We start from the raw sequence: 17,522 nt of genomic DNA, 5'->3' as shown, positions 1-17,522 counted from the left end.
CCCATGATTTTATTTTTTACAGCTTTATTGAGATATAATTCACAGACTGTACAATGCACCCACTTCTAGTACATTCACAGATTTTTACATCTACCACCACAATCAATTTTAGAACATTTTCATTACCCAAAAAAGAAGCTCCACTCCCCCCACCGTCATTGCAGGCAACTGCTAATCTATTTTCTGTCTGTATAGAGTTACCTATCTGGGCATTTCATATAAACAGAATCACACAACATATGGTCCTTTGTGACTAGTTTCTTTTACTTAACTTGTTTTCAGGGTTCATCCATATTGTAGCATGTATCAGTATTTCATTTCTTTTAATTCATAAATAGTATTCTATTTTATGGACATACAGCATCCATCCATCAGTTGATAGAAATTTAGGTTGCTTCTACTCTTTGACTATTATGAATATCACTACTATGAGCATTCATGTATACTCTTCTATGGACGTATTTTTTTGTTTGTTTGTTTGTTTTTGTTTTGAGACGGAGTCTTGCTCTGTCGCCAGACTGGAGGGCAGTAGTGCGATCTCGGCTCACTGCAACCTCTGCCTCTCGGATTCAAGTGATTCTCCTGCCTCAGCTTCCCAAGTAGCTGGGACTACAGGCATATGCCACCATGCCCAGCTAATTTTTTTTTGTATTTTTAGTAGAGACAGGGTTTCACCATGTTAGCCAGGATGGTCTCGATCTCTTGACCTCGTGATCTGCCTGCCACGGCCTCTCAAAGTTCTGGGATTACAGGCATAAGCCACCATGCCCGGCCTGGACATATGTTTTAATTTCTCTTGGGTATACCTAAGAGTAGAATTGCTTGATCATATGGCAACTCTATGATTAACTATTTGAAGAACTGCCAGACTGTTTTCGGAAGTGGCTGCACCATTTTTCACCCCACCAGCAGTGTATGAGGGTTCCAGTTTCTCCACATTCTCATCAACACTTGTTATAATCTGTCTTTTAAATTATAATACCCCATCCATCTTTCACAAAATCTTACACAGTTCTTCTGGCTCTTTGGACCTGTTCATTGAACTAGTTTCCTGGCTAGAGAAGCCCACTTAGAAAAGGCAAAATCGGCAAGCAGGAAAGAAAAGGCCAGAGCTGGCAAAATGTCAAGGGGAAAAGAGGGGATGAAGAATACATAAAGCAACGCCCAGTCTCCCCTGAATATAAACACAAAAGAGGCCTGGCATTGCAGCTGCTTCTACTTGAACTCATTCCAGGAATGACTAGGGCAGGATATGTAGGTAAGAAAAGATGAGCAAGAGTTGGAACATCACTCAAATTAACTGGAGAGGGAATATGGAGCCAAAGTTAAGCTCAAACCATTCTCTCCCCAACTCCTATTTGATATTTTTTCACCAAATAGCACATACTGAAATGCTTTGGGGGTCTCTTCTACCTTTAAAGTTCTATAATTTCATGATTTTCTTCCTGTAAGTATACCTTAAGTTAATTGTGCAGTGTATCCCTTATATAAACAGAAGACTGTCTCAATAAGATTCCTTTTAAATGTTTTGAATGAATTTTTAAAAATATTTTTACTTTTACTGTTTCCTGAAGCTACACTGTCTATAGCACTGGTATTTCCCGGAAGTCACTAAAAGCTCCTGAAAGTCCAACTGACAGAAAAGATGGATTTGATTAAAAGGAAAAAACACAGAATATAGTCCTTGGAAAGTATGCTGATTTGTTATTTAGCCAGTTAGAGAATTGTGCTGTTTTGCTCTTGGGAATTGTACCATGGAATAAAATAATTTTGTTGAACTGCAATATAATTACAACATCTGAAAATACAGGAAAAGATGAATTAGAAAGATGGAGGATTCAAAATAAGGAGGACCAATTCCAAACAAAATACCAAGCAACCAAATTAGATGATATTAGAAGGTGTTACGCATGCTCTTCCTTATTTAACATGGAAGGAAATTGCAAGAGTATTGCACTAATAAGGCACTTCCTGGGCCCTAAAGTTACTAGTTCTTCAATTCAACAGATATTTTTGTGCACCCACTATAAGCCGGGGACTTTGCTTGTCTCTGAGGCTGCCAAAATAAATAAGACAGCCTCTGCCAGAGAAGAGCAACAGAGGGCTCACCCTCTGCTAGGCAAATGAAAACTTGTTATTCAGCTGCAATACCCTGAGATCATTCTACAGCTATGAGAGGAAAGAATGAGAGTTGAAATTGTGAAAAGAAACGATCTACAGTTACCTAAGCTGGGGGTGAGAGGAGAACCTGGAGAGCGGTGGCAAGGGAATTGGAGGGAGAGGACCTGATTCACGAACTCCACCTTGTAAACAACTAGCAGGATTTCACCAAGCAGAGACGGGCAACAGGCATTTGTGGAAAGTATTGTAGTGTCACAGCAAAGGTTTTGGAGATCCATAAGTTTTCACCATATCAAACTATCAATAGTCAACAATTTTTTGGCCTAGAAAAATATATATTCATATGGTTCAATCAAAAACAAAATAATGTCCTTGAGTGTGCCAAGTGAATGTTTAGAAACTGTAGGAGAATTAGTTAGAAAAGTAGTTTGAGTCAGAGTTGGAAGAGCTTTGAACTGAAGTAGTTTCACCTTTATTCTATAGGTGATGGAGAAGGCAATTCGTAAAATAACTTTGAACAAATAACCAATAAATGTTAAGTTTAAATGTTCAAATAATTTCAAGTTTAAAGAAAACTATGTCTCATTTTCAGTGCCACAAAGGAAAACAATTTAATGTTAACATTCAATGTCAACAAGGACTCAAGAAAACAGGATGTTTCCCTCCGTGGCTGGGTGTGTAAATTGGAATAAACTTTCAGGAAGGCGATTTGAATACACCGTGACCTAGCATTCCACTTTGAAGACTTTATCCCAAAGAAAAAGTCATGGATATTAAAAACAAACAAACAAAACAACTTGGAGGCCGAGGTGGGTGGATCGCTTGAGGCCTGGAGTTCAAGACCAGCCTGCCCAAAATGGCAAAACCCTGTCACTACTAAAAATACAAAAGTTAGCCAGGTGTGGTGGCGTGCACCTGTAGTCTCAGCTACTCGGGAGGCTGTGGCAGAAGACTTGCTTGAATCCGGGAAGCAGGGGTTGCAGTGAGCTGAAATCACACCATTGCACTCCAGCCCGAGCGACAAAGCAAGACTCCGTCTCAAAAAAAAAAAAAGTTTAGCCACCAGGATTTCCTTGATGTTCTACAGTAGAGAGTTGTGTAAATAAAACATGAATCATCCTTATAATTGAACATTATACAGCTACTTTAAATGCTTAAATAAATATTTAATGACATGGAAATGCTCATGAAATTTTGTTACATGAAAAAATTAGGTTGCAAAACAGTACACGTATCAGTCAAGGCTCTTAAGAACTAGATCAGACTGACTAGTTTGAGTTTCAGAGCTACCATTTATAGTCATGGGACCTTGGACAAGTAACCTAATCTCCCTGTAACTGTTGTATCTATAAAATGGGGATAACACCAGCCCATAACTCATTGGAGTTTTGTAAAAGATTAAATGAGTTAATACACATAAAGTCCTTAGAAATTTGCCTGACACATAGTAAGCACTACCTAAGAGTCAGTTATTGTTAATATCATTAGTATTTGTTACCAGTGTGTTAAGTCAACTTTGAAGCTAATTTAAGAAGCAAAGGTGGGAAGAGAACTATCCAGGCAAGAACATACCCAAAGCCTTCTGTAGAGCTGGTCCATGAAGTCACCACTCCAGCTGCCAAGCACTGACCCCGTGGCTTGCACTGCCAAGTCTTTGGGAGCTGGACACTGCATATTGCCTCAGAACAGCTGTGTCTGCTGCCACTGGAAACCGGATGCAGCTGCTATTGCTGCTGTGGCCCTGGCCAGAGCGGATTCTGCATCATCCCTGCTGCTTTGAGTCACCAGGCCCTGAACCAAAGTCAACAGAGGATTCATCTGCTTGGCTGCACCAAGTCCCCAAAAGCAGCCAAAGAGGTTGAGAAAAAAATAGCATTGGGTGTTTTTATTCTATAGAAAAGGCAAATTTTGGCCAGACATAGTGGTTCATGCCTGAAATCCTAGCACATTGGGAGGCTGATGCAGGCTTGAGCTCAGGAGTTCACGACAGCCTGGGCAACATGGCGAAACTCTAAAATATACAAAAATTGTATATTTTACAAAATACAAAAATTGGCCGGGCGCTGTGGCTCATGCTTGTAATCCCAGCACTTTGGGTGGCCAAAGTGGGCAGATCACGAGGTCAAGAGATTGAGACCATCCTGGCCAACATGGTGAAACCTCGTCTCTACTAAAAATGCAAAAATTAGCAGGGTGTGGTGGGGCGTGCCTGTAATCTCAGCTACTCGCGAGGCTGAGGCAGGAGAATTGCTTGAACCCAGGAGGCGGAGGTTGCAGTGAGCCAAGATCACGGGCCACTTCACTCCAGCATGGATGACAGTGCGAGACTTGGTCTCAAAAAAAAAAAAAATTAGCTGGTCATGCTGATACACACATGTAGTCCCAAGCTACTCAGGAGGCTGAGGTGGGGAATTGCTCGAGCCTGGGAGGTTGAGGCTGCAGTTTGAACCATGATTGCACCATTGCATACCAGCCTGGGAAACAGAGCGAGACCCTCTCTTTAAAAAAAAAAGAAAGAAAGAAAAGGTAGATTTTACTTTATAAGATGGGGGAGTCAACAAACTTAGAAAGCAAATTTATACATTAGGTAATTTAAAAAAGATTAATGATCCTTTTTGGTTTTAAAAATACAGATACAATATGAATGTGTATTTTCATGTAAATAAAGAAAGGAGTAAAAGGATACACATCAAATTGTTCATGATTTATTCTGAATTGACCATTATGGCTGATTTGAGTATTTCATCTTCTGTCTTAACTTTCCAAATCTTTTGTGACATAGAAAAAAACAAGACTGAGCAATATAGATCTCTATTTTTGAAAGAGAATTGAGTGTTTCTTAGATATAGCTATGGAATAGAAAGTGGAAGACTAGGTTCTGATGGACATTGTTATCTTAGAGCAGGACTTTGCTACTCCAAGTGTAGTCAATGGACCAGAAATATTAGCTTGACACAGAAACATATTAGAAATGCAGAATCTCAGGCCCCGTCCCAAATTTAATGAAAGCAAAGAAAGAAATGAATCAGCTGATACTTGAGAAGTATAAGCAACAAGGCTTGACAATGTGAAGAAACTCATAAAAGATTACAAGCCTTAAAAACATTTCCAAATTTAGAAGTAAGCAGGGTCATTAACAGAAACGAATTACTGGAACAGGAGCCAGTTTTTTGTTGTTGTTTTTGAGACAAGGTCTCAGTCTGTCTCCCAGTCTGGAGTGTCGTGGCACGATCACAGCTCACTGCAGCCTCAACCTCCTGGGCTCAAGTGACACTCCCACCTCAGCCTCCCAAGTAGCTGAGACCACAGGCACACACCACCATGCCCAGCTAATTTTTCAATTTTTTGTAGAGACGGGGTATCCCTTTATTGCTCAGGCTGGTCTCGAACTCCTGAGCTCAAATGATTCTCCCAAAGCACTGGGATTATAGGCGTGAACCTCTGTGCCCAGTTGGTTTAGACATAAAAGGTTTGACAATTTGAAAGATGGCCCAGCAAGGGAAACATAAAATTAGGGCCAATAAGAAATGTCAAAATTAGGCTTATAAATATGAGCATAATCTAAGACAAGGAGACAACGGAAGCCATAACAGTTGATATGACTTCTAACGGAGAACATGCAAAGCAAGATAAGAAATCCAAGCAAGATCCTTTGGTAATGTGTATATTTTGGAGATGGGGGAGAAAGAGAAGTCAGAAAATGAATGGCCAAAACTAACATCATCAAGAGATTAAAGTGTCAAAGAAAACGAACGACAAGTATTTCATTATTATTCAATTCTTTCCTCCTTTCGTGACAAATTATGAGTGGTTTACACAATTATACTTACACTTAAAAGGACAGTAATGGATTAAAATAGATCTCAATTCTAGAAACATAGAATGGTCAAAATGTTTGGGAGGGGGAGGATATGAAAGAGAAGGACACTAATGCCTTGGATGTTATAATAGGTCTCATTATTGGAAGATATCAAAAAGTTCATAGCTTTTTTTTTTGTTTTGATGAAAATTTCACAATTTTTATAGTGCTGCAAATCAAATAAGACCACGACTTATCTTTGTTTCATTCATTCATTCAGCTAACATTTATGGAGCACTTGCTACAAGCCAGGCACTGTTTGGGGTGTTGAGGATACAGCAGTTAACAAAACAGACAAGACCCCTTGCCCTCATGGCCTTCGTTCTAGAGGGGCAGACAGACAATAAACAAAGGAAATAAGTAAACATATTGTGTGTCAGATGGTGATAAGCACTATAGAGGAAGGGATAAAAGGTGGGGTGAGAGCTGTCATTTTAAAAGACGGGACAGAGAAGACCACTGGGGAGATGATTAGACCTGAAGGAGGTGAAGAAGCCACTTGTTCAAGTACCTGAGGAAAGAGCATTTCACAGCAAGGCTCTGAGGCTGACGTGGCCCTGGTGTGGTCAAGGAGGCCAGTATGGCTGTGCTGAGGGAGTGAGGAGTGGGCAGGAAAAGAGGACAGAGGAGTAAAGGCCTTCGGAGGTTTTTGAGCAGATAAGTGACATCATCTGACATGGATTTTATCATTCTGGCTGAACCTATTCATCTATCTATCTACCTAACTATCTATCTATGAATGATATATCTATACCTATATTTATATAGATATAGATGTATTTTTTTGAGACAGGGTCTTACTCTGTTGCCCAGGCTGAGTGCAGTAGAGTAATCTTGGCTCACTGCAGCCTCAACCTCCCAGGCTCAAGCAATCCTCCCACCTCAGCCTCCCAAGTAGCTGGTACTACAGGCACATACCATCACAGTCAGCTAATTTTTTTTTTCTCTTGTAGAGACACAGTCTTGCTGTGTTGCCCAGACTGGTCTCAAAGTCCTGGACTCAAGCGATCCTCCCACCTCAGCCTCCCAAAGTGCTGGGATTTCAGGTGTGAGCCACCATGCCCACTGGTTGCTATTTTAAGAACAGATTGAAGTAGGAAAACCAGATAGGAGGCTATTGTAAATACTTAGCCAAGAATAATGGTGACTTGCACCAGGTAACTTTGACAGTTTTATCTTTTTCAGATAAGCACCTTTTTTGTTTTTCTTCTAGTATATCCTAAGAAAGTGGGATGGGAAGAGGGATGAGAGATTGTGTGTGTAGCAGAGAAAGAAGTGCAGAACTCTCAACTCTTCTAGTTACATAATTCTATGTATTTCACAATCATCCTCAGCTACACAGAATAAAATGTGTAAGCGACTTAAACATTTAATATGTCTAAATATTTAAGTCTTCTAAATTATCACAGCTTCAAGGAAATGTTAAAAACAAAAACTAAAAACCATTATCATCACTATGTCAATAAACGTATAGTTAGGCCAAGGTAACCATAAAAGAACCTGATCATTTATTTTAAAGACATGAGCAATATATTTGAAATGTAGAGTCACTAAATAATGAGTAGTTCTGAAAGGTGTAATTTTAAACCTTCCACTCTTTCAATGCTATAATTAAAACAAAAATGAAGCAGAATCTAGAGAGTCCACACACAGACTTGGATTACATCAGGATATAGAATTTGCTTTTTCTATGGATCCAAGACCAAAGGCTTCGTTTATTTGCTAAAGATTAAAAGGATAAACCATTATTTCTCATTTTAAAGTACACAGACAACCAAGTCAAGTTAAATGTTGATTCAGAGAAGAGTTGTCAACACTGCATTAATATTACCCTAGTTCTGTAGGGTGCTTTATTGTTTACAAAGCACTTTAACTACCATTACTTCATTTGAACCTCACAATAGACCCATCAATATCATAATTCTTAACTTACAGATGAAGAAACCCAGTCTCAGGGAGGTTAAGATACTTATCCAAGGGCATCCAAGCCACTAGCAAGAGCCAGAGCTGGAAACAGAACCCTCACTTCCTAGTCCACTGCTTTTTTTTTTTTTTCCCTTCATTAAATGTATTTTAATGCTATAGCAACTATCTTTCAGGATCAAGATAAAAGGCATTTCAGAAATATTTAAGATTGCTATTATTTAGCAATTAACAACATAAATAAAACAAATGTCATTAATGCATTAAATCATATACAAACCCAATAAAATTATAGTATTCTTTCAAATTCATTATCTCCTTCAATGAAACAAAGCTTTCTATGCCAAGTTCCAGCTTAGGAAGGATTCGTCACAAAATAAAAGTACATTGTCGATCTAAGGAATAGGATCAAAAGGACTCTGAAGAGTAAAGTGGTGGAATGGCGACCTAAACACCCAACACGATGGAGTCCACTGCTTTTTATACTGTGTCTGCAAGACCAAAGGTAGAAAGCAGTACCTATGGAAAGGTACCAGCTTGGGAATAATAGTCTTATGGTAAATATTGCTGTCCCTATTTAACTTTGGAAAAAACAAGGAACAGAGGTTTGTTCTAGGTAAACAGTGGCTCTTCAATTATTCAGGAGTGGCTTGCCATTTAGGCTTACCTTGATCTTTTTCACTACTCTCTTTTACGGCTCTGGCTTATCTCCGGCCTGCTGGTTAGCACCTCCACCAGAGGGCAGGAAGAACAGAAAGAGAAGCATTGCAACTGGTTTGATCAAAAAGTTGCAATAAGAAGACTTAGGTCATTATCTTAATTTACTCTTTGGAGTCTTTCTAGATTTCAGTTACTAATGTGACCTTTGCCAACATTCTTCTAGATAAATCTAGAATAATCAATGCAGTAAAATTATTTCCTATAAATAAAAATAATCTACTTCTAATTGTATTGTTCAATATTACATATACTGAACCTTATATAACATTTAAATTTATTTAGAACTTATTACATGCACTAACTTTGTATAACATTTTTAACTTGTTTGGAATTGGTGTGAACTTCTCCAAAGGCATATCAAATGCTCTGGAGCTTAGAAAATAAAATCTATCCTGGCCAGGCATGGTGGCTCACACCTGTAATCCCAACATTTCGGGAGGCTGAGGCAAGTGGATCACCTGAGGTCAGGAGTTCGAGACCAGCCTGGCCAACATAGTGAAACCCTGTCTCTAGTAAAAACACAAAAATTAGCCAAGCGTGGCGCTTGAACCAGAGAGGCAGAGGTTGCAGTGAGCCAAGATCGCACCACTGCACTCCAGCCTGGACGACAGAGTGAGACTTCGTCTCAAAAAAAAAAAAAAAAAAAAAAAGAAAGAAAAAAAGTCTCTTCCACAGCAACTTCCTCAGCATTTCAAACAACAATCAGGGACTTTTGTTGTTGTTAAGGGCAGTCTTCTAGGCTTCAAGCACCAACAGATGTTCCCTCCTTCATGGCCTTGAAGGTTGTCAGTTTGCATTTATTAGAAGTGCAAAGGTATATTAAAATAAAGAACAGCACATTTAGAATTAAGGAAAGTCTGGATCATTTAGTGCTCTGATTCCAGGTGACATCTGGCACCCATTACAGTACCAGTGCTTTACTCTGCATGGAGAGAAAGTGCTGGAGTGAAAGTCTGGCCCTGGAGGTGCAAGAAGGTGCCCTACTGTGCTGCTTCTGCCTGACATAAGCCTTGAGGGGCCGAGGGTGTGGTTTTTGTATTCCTGTGGAGTGGTTCAGGCTGACCTCAACTGCATGAAGGACCTCTACACAATGAGTACAGACTAGGGTACTTGATAAATCTTTGTGGTATGGATTTTGCTATTCAAACCAACCTGGAAATTTTCAGGAAGCTCAAGTCATTAATGGGTGGAAACAACCTGGAAACTGAGACGATGCTAGTCAATAAGGAAGACAGGTGGAAAAGGAGGCATGCAGTTATTAGTGGAAAGCTGTCAAACATGGGGACTGTCAAAATGTGTCCTCCACTCGAAACATCTCTTTTTTCAGGCAGTGCCTATTTTGTGGTCAGTAGGGAGGACGTGGGGTATATGCTAGAGAATGAAAAAAATTTAAAAGTTTATGGAGTAGGCCCAAGACACACACAGCAAGTATCTCTAGGCCACTGTTCAAAGGATTCCTGAAGTCCCCAGCTCACTCTCCTTAAGCCATAAGTATGACTCATCTGACATGCACGCAGCTTCTAGGTTTGTCAAGTGGCAGCACTTTGAAGCACTTTACCCACCTGCAGTAGGGCCCATGTGCGCTCAGTGTGCATTTTCGGAGCTGGCACCTTGAACTGGATGCTGCGCAAGCACCATTTGTTTGCCAATAAGCTTGACACGGGCAGTGACCTCTTTGCCATACAGTGTTTAGATGAGCATCTGAGACATACTTTGGAGACTTTAAAACACTGGCCACTATAGGCAGTTTTAGGAATAAGAAGAAGAATGTGCAAAATTGACACTATCTGGTTCCTCTTATTTGTCAATAAGCACCAGGAAAATTGTATAGGGCCCTCTTTGGAGCAAGGATTCTAAGTCTTCGTGTCAGAGAAGCTGCCTGGTTTCTGCAGAGCACAATTGGCTAGAAAGGTTGGAGGATTAAACGTTCATCTAGAGTTAACGTGAGGGGGAAGTATAATAAAAGTAGCTGTGAAGCCAGGGCAGGTAGCAAGTCATTCTGAAGAGAATGGGCTGAGGTGGCTGGAGAAGAGGCTGACACAAAACAATCAGCCTATTGAAAGAGCTCAGGGGCTGGATGCAGTGTCTCACCCTTGTAATCCCAGAACTTTGGAAGGCTGAGGCAGGAGGATTGCTTGAGCCCAGGAGTTCTAGTTGCCAGCCTGGGCAACATAGGGAAACCCCGTGTCTACAAAAAAATTTGTAAAAAATTAACTGTGCATACTGTGTGCCTATAGTCCCAGCTACTCAGGAGGCTGAGATGGGAGGATTGCTTGAGACCAGTAGGTTGAGCCCCCAGTGAGCAGTGATCATGCCATGGCACTCCAGCCTGGGTGACAGAGACCCTGTCTAAAAAAAGAAAAGAAAAGGCGAGGCACAGTGGCTCACGCCTGTAATCCTACCACTTTGGGTTGCTGAGGCGGGCAGATCACCAGAGTTCAGGAGTTCAAGACCAGCCTGACCAACATGGAGAAACCCCATCTCTACTAAAAATACAAAATTAGCCGGGCATGGAGGCACATGCCTGTAATCCCAGCTACTCAGGAGGCTGAGGCAGGAGAATCACTTGAACCCAGTAGGTGGAGGTTATGGTGAGCTGAGATTGCGCCATTGCACTCCAGCCTGGGCAACAAGAGCAAAAACTCTGTCTCAAAAAAAAAAAAAAAAAGAAAGAAAAGAAACAAAAAGAGCTTAGGGACTTAACAAAGTTAGAAGATTTCACCTGTGCCAAAATTATTTAGAGAATTTTAAATGTGACAATTGTCCTGGTATGAATACATTTACAGCAACAAATAATCATAAAAATACAATTTATCTCATATATTTGTTAAAATAGAGATTTGATTTTACTCTAAACGATCCTTGTAAATAATTTCTTTTCTGCTATACCATTGTGCTGTGTAGTGTGTCTCTGTATATCTCAGGAAGCTTAAAATTGGCTTGATTTAACAGTAAAGAATTTTTTTTTTAATTTGAACTAACAATTGTCATAATTAATCTCATTTTAAAGTTAGTCCATGTTGAACTTTTCTGGACTATTTATGCATTGATTATTTTAGCATACATTTACAGAATGCCTACTGCGTGCCAGGCATTATAATAAGTGCTGAGGGAAAAAGATAAAGAAGACGCAGATCTTTCCTCTAGAAGGTCTCAGTCTAGAGAAAGACAGACAATTGCATTACAGGGCAGTGAAGAAGTAAGATTTAGACTAAGACGAAGTATGCAATGGTGTATGCATCAGAATACGCAACAGGCATAATGGCTTAACACCAAACTGGAGGAATGGGTACAAATCAAGAAAGGAGATGGTCGCTGAGTAAAGGATGAATAAGAGTTTCCCACATGAAGTGAGGAAAGTCAGTCCAAGAAAGAGGTGCAGTATCTGCAGAGGTATGAAGGTGTGATGACAAAGCGAGGTGAGTTTAGGGAAGTAAAATTGGTTCAGCATGACCAAGAATTTATATTGGGCCGGCACAATGGCTCACGCCTGTAATCCCAGCACTTTGGGAGGCCAAGGCAGGTGGATCACCTAAGGTCAGAAGTTTGAGACCAGCCTGGGCAACATAGTGAAACCTTGTCTCTACTAAAAAATACAAAACTTAGCCAGGCATGGTGGTGAATGCCTGTAGTCTCAGCTACTTGAGAGGCTAAGGCACAAGACTCGCTTGAACCCAGGAGGTTGCAGTGAGCCGAGATCACGCCATTGCCCTCCAACCTGGGCAACAGAGTAAGACTCCGTCTCAAAAAAAAAAAAAAGTTATGTTGAAGCGAGGAAGCATGCTGGCAGATAAGGCTACACAGAAGGGCAGATGTCAGATGATGAAGTACCTTTTAGGTCATGCTAAAGGTTTGAATTTTATTCCGAAGGCAGTGGGAATTCACTGAAGGTGTTTTAACAGAAGAAAGTCACGATCACATTTGTGTTTTAGAAGGTCAATTTGTTGGCAGAATAGAGAATCAATATTGGAAACAGGGAAACCAGTTAGCAAGCTGGTGCAGAAACTCAGGTAAGAAATCACAATGGCCAGGTCTTTCTGGTCATGGTCATTATAAATGCTTGTGAAAACGTTTAATCTTCTTCACTGCAGTAAAATTCAGATTAAAACAAATAATACTCATTCTTATTTTTGAGTCCTAATATTTTAAGTTGAACTCTTCCCACCCTCTTGAGAGCAAAATATTCTAATAGTCTCATCTCAATATTTAGTACATCTTTTTCTGAATCATAAAACCACCATTTGTTAAGAAGGTAACAAAAAAATGGGGATGTGGTTCTTTAAAATTACAGAAATTTCATATATCTGCACCATAATCTACTACACCTGTTCATACACCCACCTCCTGCCCTTATTAATAGTCTTTTGCTTTTACAATTTTCCATTCAAACCTCATTTTTAAAAACTAGGGTGACCACCAAATTGGGCGAGTCACTTTTACAGTCAATTCTTCTGGTTAGTAGAATTTCGGTTCTCAGTTTTGTTTTTAAATAGTAAGAGTTATCCTAAGTGTCCAAAAATGTAGTTGAGTAGTATCATCAACCTTCTTAAGCATATCAGAAGGATGCAAGGAATTTTAATGCAATATTAATTTAAATTTAGGACTTGAGTCGAGTACTATGATAGGCGTGATTTGAAGTAAAATGTAATCACAAATGTCAATTTGCCTAAGATTGAATCAAATGGGAAAGGCATAACTCAGTAGACGTTACGGAGATAAGTTGTAAACAATACTGCATTAGTGGGAAACTTCTGCAAGTCTATTAAGTTCATTAAATGAGACATGTTTAGGCATGCTTTTAACTTGAACCTTTTGTTTTCCCCATATGCCTTGAATTTAATGCTAAATTACTGTTGTCATAATAAATATTTATAAATCTATTACCAGTGGCACTTAATGGTAAAACTAAGAAATGATGAGAAATAGAGTTTGGGAAATTCCTCACTCCACTAACAACTTCATAAGGAGAGATTCAGAATTTCCAAGACAGAAATTTGGGCCTTGGTTTATATAATGGATTAGTTCCTGTAATTTGAATTTATAGGAGATTACTTTGCTCAACTCCCTAATATTGAGAAAGTGAAGACTAGAGAATTTTCTGATGCAACCAGTGTGACAAAACTTATTGGTAACTGCCCTAGAATCTGGGACAGAGGTCTTCCCAAGCATCCCTGCCTTCTTTTCCAGGATCTTATAACCAATTTAGTTAAGGCAGAGAGTTCTTCCTAGAGAAGGAATTCTTTTTTTTTATAAAGTTAGTAATCATACTAACTTTATAAAATCGTACTATAAAAAGTATAAAAATTATACTATATTTTCTATAAATTCTGATAATAATACCTCTATTTAGTATACCCATGGGAAAATATATTCAAGCAATTCATCCATGAAGTTTGAATTAAAAGGGTTTGGAGGTTGTGTGAGGACATAACCTGAATTGATCTAAAGAGTTAAACTAAAAATAATCTGGAAGATTTTTTTTTTTTTTTATAAATAGCAATGAGACTAAGCTGACCATGTCTTGCTGCTCATAGACTTAGAGATCCCATTTTAATAACTGAATGGGGGTAATGGGTAATCAATCAGATGTCTAAGCTGAGTTGTTCTATCTTGCCCTGACTCAAGGGGGTCTAAAGCCCAGCCACTTCTAATTTGTGATTTTGGAAGTTCTAATTATGGTATTACTTTAATTATTTAAAATTTCCAGCAAAGGGAAAGTGGAGGCCTTACAGGAAATTGCACCAGAGGCTTTCAGTGGAGCCCCAAATAGGAACATTCCCTGTCTCATCTTCTTCCATCAGTATGGACTGTAAAAAGAAGTGGGGAGATTGTTATGCTAAGGACATGACATACAAGAGTCCTTGGACTTATTGAGAGTCTTGGTCTCCACACACAATATTCAATTAAAATGGAGAAAGATTTGGCTGCTTAATGGTGTTCATTTTCATATGGGCTGGGTGGGGTCCTCATGCCAAGGGAAGTCTAAGCTATAAAACAATTACTCAAGCTCTTGTGGCTGAGCCATTATTGTCCAAGAATCAGGCTATTCATTAAAGAAATCTTACCTTTTGAGTCCTAGTCACACTAAAAATCCCTTTCATTAAAGTGGTGGCAACTCCTCATCAATAAGGGAAGGGAACTGACATTTGTGCACCTGCAATATGTTTTGCATGTTTCCTCATTTTCACAATAGCTCTGTCAGACATGTATTACTGCACTTCACAAGAGAAGGAACAAATTCTAAGAAAGGAAGAAAGTGACTCCAGGTCACTTTCAGAAGACTGATCTGTCTGAACTCCAGATGAGCTGTCTGAACTCAGAGTTCAAGTCCATTCCACCATAGTCTGCTCTTTACCTGGTATAAGAAGAGCCAGAGGATCCCAAAACCTCCATTCAGAGTGAAAATATATTGTAAAATCCCGTATCCTTTGGGTGTGACGACAGTTGGCCTTGCTGTGATGCCATATTATGCCCTGTGCATTTTATCTGCAAAATCTGCTGGCTATACCAAAGGGCCAGAAAATATCTCCAGCTATGATTAACTAACTCTAGGGTGGGTGCTTAACTAAGAAATGCAATTTGACTGCCAGGCGCAGTGGCTCACACCTGTAATCCCAGCACTTTGGGAGGCTGAAGCAGGCGGATCACGAGACCATGAGTTGGAGACCAGCCTGACCAACATAGTGAAACCCCATCTCTACTAAAAATACAAAAATTAGCTGGGCGTGATGGCACATGCCTGCAATCCCAGCTACCCAGGAGGCTGAGGCAGGAGAATCGCTTGAACTTGGGAGGCAGAGGTGCAGTGAGCCGAGATCACACCACTGCACTCCAACCTGGGCAACACAGCGAGACTCTATCTCAAAAAAAGGAAAGAAAAGAATTGCAATTTGATGATGCTGGAAACATTTGTTTCACAGCTATCCAACCAGACCTAATCCCAGCTTCATTGTTTTGAGATTGTCAGATGCCAAAAGTAGTGAAGACAAGGGGCCAAAGCAGATGTTACAACAAATTAACAAGGGATGCTGCAGGTCAGGAAAGAGTTGTAAGTGTTTGAGGCGTATGTTCAAGTCATCTAACCTCATTGACTAAAAAAGGCTGTCAGAAAGTGAAGAGCCACAGAGGCAAGACAGCTGAGCTCCCAGCAGTATCTGGCTTTATCATCACTAGCTTCACTGCTGTCTGGCTAAGCGTTTGGGCTGGCTTTCCCATGCAATGGGATCGTGTAAGATGGAACATTAGGTCATGTCCAGTTTACCAGATCCTGTCAAGTATGTTTTACATTTAGAAAAAGAGGAAGAATCTCTGGGCCCCCACCCCCTTAAAAGGCCACAGAACAGCCAGCCTAGGGTCAATTAGAATGACAGTGTCTTGTTTTTGTTTACCCCACATACATCTCTGGCACTACATAGGCCACATTTTTTTTTTTTTTTTTTTTTTTTTGAGACAGAGTTTTGCTCTTGTTGCCCAGCCTGGAGTGCAATAGCGAGAACTCGGCTCACTGCAACCTCTGCCTCCCAGGTTCAAGCGATTCTCCTGCCTCAGCCTCCCGAGTAGCTGGGATTACGGGCACCCACCAACATGCCCAGCTAATTTTTTGTATTTTTAGTAGAGATGGGGCTACTCCATGTTGGCCAGGCTGGTCTCGAACTCCTGACCTCAGGGCATCCACCCACCTCTGCCTCCCAAAGTGCTGGGATTACAGGCGTGAGCCACCGCACCCGGCCCATGGGCCACATTTTTATGTTACTAAACTTGGAATAATAGTAGTAGGGTATTTTTTCAGCATATTCACAAAGTTAAATATTATAGACCTGCCTAACTGTGAAGATTCATACACATTAGATACATTCAGTGCGAATTATCTCCAAAATATGCCTATTATGAAATACAATGGTGTATTAAAGGGTCTTCCAAATAAATGTGTTAAAATATAAATACGTAAAAACTGAGAAGTTTTACCAAAAACCAAAGGACGTGCAAACAGTATTTTAAGATGGGGAAAAAAAATGTTCACCATCACACTGATAAGAAAAAAGATGTGCAAAACAAAATTGCAATGAGATCATTTTTTTTTGCTTCTAATATTTAAAAAATTACAGTATTCAATGCAGGAAAGGGTACGGTGAGGATAGACTTTCTTGTATTCAACTGGTAAAAATATAAATTGCTATGAGCTCTCCAGAAAGAAATTTGCCAGTATATTTCAAAAGCCTTAAAATGTTCGTACTGCCTCTGAAAGTACAATGGTATTAGAAACTCTCAGGCAGGTCCAATCCACCTGTGTTTTAACAAATGATCCAAGTGATTTTAATGAACACTTAGGTTTGAGAACCACTGCCCTAGGGACTCTCACCCAGTCCCATGGCTTAATGGCTATCTGCTAGATTGAATGTTTATGTCCCCCCAAAATTTATATATTAAAACCTAATCCCCAATGTGATGTTATTTAGATGTGGGGACTTAGGGAGGTGATTAGGTCATCATGGTGGAGCACTCATGGCACTAATCTGTTATAAAAGGAACCTCAGAGAGCTCCTTTATCCCTTCCATGATGTGAGGTTACAGCGAGAAGGCACAGTCTATGAACCAAGAGGCAGGCTCTCACTAGACACCAAATCTGCTGCTGCCTTGATCTTGGACTTCCCAGTCTCCAGAACTGAAAGAAATAGATTTCTGTTGATTATAAGCCAGCCAGTCTACGGTATTTTCTTATGGCAGCGTGAACAGACTAAGATACCATCTCTAGGCCGATGGATCCTAAATCAACATCTGTACCCCACATATTTTTTCTGAATTCCAGGCCCAAATAACCAACTTCCCACTTGATATTTCCATTTGATATGTCATAAATACTTCAAAATAAACATTTTTAAGATTAAGTTCAGACAATTCT

The 17,522-nt window shown here is 39.9% G+C and overlaps 1 pseudogene; it reads left to right on the top strand.

Moving 5' to 3' along the window:
- The first annotated feature begins 8,366 nt into the window (after positions 1–8,366).
- On the top strand, positions 8,367–10,366 carry LOC100443749 (beta-1,3-galactosyl-O-glycosyl-glycoprotein beta-1,6-N-acetylglucosaminyltransferase-like; annotated as a pseudogene).
- Positions 10,367–17,522: the final 7,156 nt, after the last annotated feature.

This window comes from Pongo abelii, chromosome 6, assembly GCF_028885655.2.
Source record: "Pongo abelii isolate AG06213 chromosome 6, NHGRI_mPonAbe1-v2.0_pri, whole genome shotgun sequence".
NCBI lineage: Eukaryota > Metazoa > Chordata > Mammalia > Primates > Hominidae > Pongo > Pongo abelii.
This window is presented reverse-complemented; position numbering and strand designations above follow the sequence as displayed.